The sequence below is a fragment of the Pteropus vampyrus genome, unplaced genomic scaffold (assembly GCF_000151845.1).
Source record: "Pteropus vampyrus isolate Shadow unplaced genomic scaffold, Pvam_2.0 Scaffold78, whole genome shotgun sequence".
Taxonomy (NCBI): domain Eukaryota; kingdom Metazoa; phylum Chordata; class Mammalia; order Chiroptera; family Pteropodidae; genus Pteropus; species Pteropus vampyrus.
The window spans coordinates 37713-42141 of record NW_011888859.1 but is presented as its reverse complement, the minus strand read 5'-3'; the positions used below and the strand labels follow the sequence as shown (position 1 = coordinate 42141).

The 4429-nt window shown below is 45.2% G+C and overlaps 1 protein-coding gene and 1 long non-coding RNA gene across 2 annotated transcripts in view; both read right to left on the bottom strand.

Annotated features, from left to right (window-relative positions):
- LOC111741425 (UL16-binding protein 3-like) overlaps positions 1-4429 on the bottom strand; it is a 68799-nt gene that overhangs the window by 42396 nt on the left and 21974 nt on the right. The gene's annotated exons all lie outside the window — the stretch shown is intronic.
- LOC111741427 overlaps positions 1-4429 on the bottom strand; it is an 18180-nt gene that overhangs the window by 12816 nt on the left and 935 nt on the right. The gene's annotated exons all lie outside the window — the stretch shown is intronic.

Below are 4429 nucleotides of genomic sequence, written 5' to 3'. Positions count from 1 at the left end.
AAGAAACAGAAGTTTATGGACATGAGGACCCCGTGTACCAAGGGAAAAGCAAGCAACTTGTGAGGTAGCTTAGAATCCAGACTGAAATCTGATTTTAACAGGGAAAGTTGAGTCCACGGGTGGGGGTGTGGTTGTGGGCGTCTGTCATCCTCCTTAGGAGATAAATGATTTTTAGGAACGATAAATGTGTCCTTAGGATAATAGACCACATGTAAAAATTAACTCAAAATGGATCATACATATACAATGTCTATAAAATACAACTATGAAAGAATGAAAAATAACATAGGAATAAATCTTGCCGAACTTCTTTGGCAAAACGTGCTTAAATACACCAATAGCACAAATGACAAAGTGAAGAGTAAATTAATTTGCCTTTTTTAAAATGTAAAATGCTTCTGCTTCAAAGGAAATCATTCAGAAAAGGAAAAGACAGAATGAGAAAAATATTTTCCAGTCTTATCTCTGGAAAGGGGCTGATATCCAGAATATATACACAACTCTGACACTCAGTAACATCCTGACAAATGACTCACTTTAAAAAAATAGACATTTTATCAAAGAAGAATACAAATGGCCATCAAGCACACGAAAAGAGGCTCACATCATCGGCCATCAGGGAGATGTAGATCAAAACCACAAAGAGACACCACCTCACAACACGAGAATGGCGATCACCAAAAAGACACAGTTACCAAGTCGGGAGGATGTGGGGAGATGGGAAGCCTCCTTATGGCTGGGGCTGAGTGTGTGCAGATGGAGAGTCAGTGTGGGTGACCGTGTGAAGTGAGGGGTACCTGTGTGCTGGGGAGGACCTGTGTGTCTCTGACTGCGGAGGCTCCATAATGAAAAGTGGGGACATTATGGAGGAGCTGCAGATAGGGAATGTGGCTAGGGAGGTGTGGGTGGGGACTTGTCCAGGCCTTGATCACAGAGCTGTGGCCGCTGCCAGTGGTGCCACCGGGACCATCCATGCCCAACGGGGCTGGGCTGGGTCTTGCAACTCGGACACTTTGCCCAGAGACTCTAAGCAATTCCAGTCCCCTCAGCCCCGAGCCCAGGCCCAGACCAGACAGCTGAGTCCACACTTTGCCTCCTCCTCTCCCCCAGGCTGGGGTGGGGGGCGTTTCCGAGGGCCTTTCCTGCCGTCTCTCCTGGGAGCCTCTCCTCTGGGCTCACTTCTGAGTCCAGCTCCAAACCTACCAAAGACATTCTGGGGGGGACAAAATGAACATGTTTGACATATTCGTGGGCCCTTTGGATGCAGGAAGTCTATGGACTCGTGCTGAGAATCCTGGGCTGTTTCGGGACGCAGGTTACTCTGGTGAGATGCTGGCTCTAGGACTTATTAAAAACATACTTATCGATGTATAATTCAAATAGCAGTGACATATAATTCAAAGGCAGTAATATAAAGGATGTTTTGGAGTCATTGAGGCTGCATAGGGAATCTTAGTCATTCAGAGACCTCACACGTACATCATGTCACATTTTGGAAAGCAGGACTCTATTCGATTTTTGCTGTAACATTTGCAAGAATATTTAAAGTTTTGATTTGGAAAATGTATGGCTAAGACATAAGAAAACATTGATCAAGCTGGAGACTTAAGATTATTGTTCTTTATGTACCTTAACTCTATGTATATTTTGCCTCACTAAAAAAATAAAACAAGCAAAACAATATTTGATTACATGTAAATTATGTTTATGATAAATCATGTGTGTGTGTGTGTGTGTGTGTATGTATATATATATATATATGTAAGGTTTAAACATTTTTCATCTGGAATTTTGGTGGTTTCATTTTGATAGTTTAGTATTTTGCCTAAAGTAGGAAGAAACAGAAATCTATTAACTCCCCTGAAAAGCACATTCTACTTTAGTAGGATATCCTATAGTTCACTTTTGCTGTGACACAAAACGCTGGAATAAACAACCAAATGCCTACACGCTTTCTGGCCCATGTTTGTCAGCCTGGGATGAACACTGGGACTTCGTGGAGTAGGAAGGACCCTCACCCCCGGTCGGGACGTGGTGGGGAAGTGAGAGCAGTGACTCCATCCGTGCTCCTGCTAACGATGAAGAGAACTGGTGCTCCACTTCCTGTCCCCGCTTCTTACAGAGACACTGATATTTTCTCAAGGTCACAGGTGTGTACGCGGGTCCCCTTGCTCTGTTGTTTGATCTTGATGATTTGGGAAACGTTCAATCTTTTACACAGGCTTAGTCACCATTTGTGCACAGCTCGAAGCATTCGCCCAAATTTAGGAGAAGTAGCCTTACCCTTACTTGTTTGTAGGAGTTCATTATATATTTTGATATGGATGCTTGGCCCATTGGGGAATAATACAACTTTTAGAAGTCATGATGTGTCTGCTGTGAAGACCAAATTCTAAATGAAGCAGGTGGGTCCTGAAGGGCTCACAGTAAAGCTGCTGCTCGGGGTGTGGGAACAGGGCAGGGTCAGAAAGATTCTCAATGCCTAAGAGTCAGAATATCGGTTTGCATCCAAGTATCAGGATAATGTTTCAGACCAACACATGATGCATGTTAACTTAAGAGTGGTCCACAAATTCTCTTTTTCCACAGGAAACATTGTAGAATCACTGGTACTATTTACTCTACCACATGGAGAAATAGTGAAAAGCCATAAATTCTCTACTGGATTATAAAACAAAACTCCAAGTTATTAAGTTTCTTAGACTATACAGGTATTTATTTAAACATTATAGTGTAATAAGTTACTAAAAACACATTAAAAATATAATTTTGTTCTGTATAAAGTAATGAGTTTGTTTTTGAGGACACAAGAAGAATTCCTGAGGTTTCGTATTTTTTGGCAATGTAATTTATAAAAGCAAATCATGATGCAGAAATGTATCTGATTTTCCAGAATCAAGGGAGAAGATGGAAAATGTTTTCTTCCCAAGTTTCCTTATTCAAGCAATTAAAGTTTCACTGTAGGAATTTCATTCCTCAGCACCAACAGGAAGTGACTTAATATGTTAAAAAAAAAAAAAAAAAGGCACCACACAAGGCAATCAGCAAATGCAACAACGGACATGAGATGTTGCATCTACTGTATCATCCTGATCTGTTGATGGCCTATAAATGAAGAGCGGGTCATCCAGGGCCGCCAATCAAAAATCAGAGTCACTAGCACAGACACAGGAGACTGGGCTTCCTGGGTGTGTTGCCGGCCTGCAGGAAAGAACAAGCGTTGGTCCCAGTGGCTGAGGAAATCCTGGGTCAGTTCCCTGGGGCTACTGCACACAATCACTCCCCACCTTGTGCCCTGTCGTCACAAAGGTCATGTATTTCCCTGCACCTGCCACTTCTGCCCTGGGACCAGGAGCCTCTACCCACCTCCTCCCCACTTAGGAACCTAAAGAGTCAGCCCCAGGCCCTGCTACAGACCTTTTCGGCTCAGGACTAAGGCTAGTAGTGATTCAGTATGCTCCCTTCAATCGCCTCTTGATTCTCCCTGTGATGGGAGGGCCTAAAGGACAAGGTGGTAGTTCTGATGGGGAACGGGGCCTTCATTTTGACACCTCTAGCCTGGGGTGATTCTTCTCACCCGGCTTCTTAGCTGGCAGCACACGTAGCTGTCACTATGCCGGTCCCACCCTGCCCCATCCATTCCTGGTCCAGCTCAGCTGTGAGCATCAACAGCAGCTCAGCCACACCTGTCTCCCTACTCATCTCTGCTCAAGGCAGAGCCTCTCAGTGGATCTCTCTCTCCAGTCTGCTGGAAGCAGGCTGTCACGTGATTTGTACCTGTGCTCAGCCAGGAATACCAAGTGTTCAATGAGAACTGGCCTCCTTCTAACTCTCATGTCCATTCCCTACTGTTTACCTTCTATCCTGTCCATGACTCTGCTTTCTGTGGGAACACGGCCCTAACTCCAGGCTTTTGAGTTGGGTCTGCAAGGCCTTCCACCCCCCATCCTGGGATTAGACCCAGTCCTCTCTCCTCTGAGTTCCCTGGATGAGTCGCCTTCCCCTGGACACATCACATGGAGCCATCATGCAACAGTTACTCGAATGTGAATACCGTCCATGTCGTGCATGCCTGCTGTCCCCATACCACACACGTTAGGCCCAATCATTCCAGGCCATCTTTCCCTCACTTCCCACTCAATTCTGCCTTCAATACCTGTTTCTTCAGCCTATGAAGACAATTACGATAAAGCTGATCTCGAGGATCCAGGTGATGCTCATGGTCTTGGATTGGTCTCTGGCAGAAGCCCTGGTTGGTGGCTCTGTGGTTGGTTCTGAAGTTACTGGGTCTGCAATGGAAACGGGAGAGTGACCGCCCTGTCCAGACCCCATATCAGAAAATGTGCCTCCTCAGCTCCTGCTGCACCCGCTAACCCTAAAACACAGACGGTTTCTGTCCCTCTGCTTGTGGCAGCTGCTGGGACACATG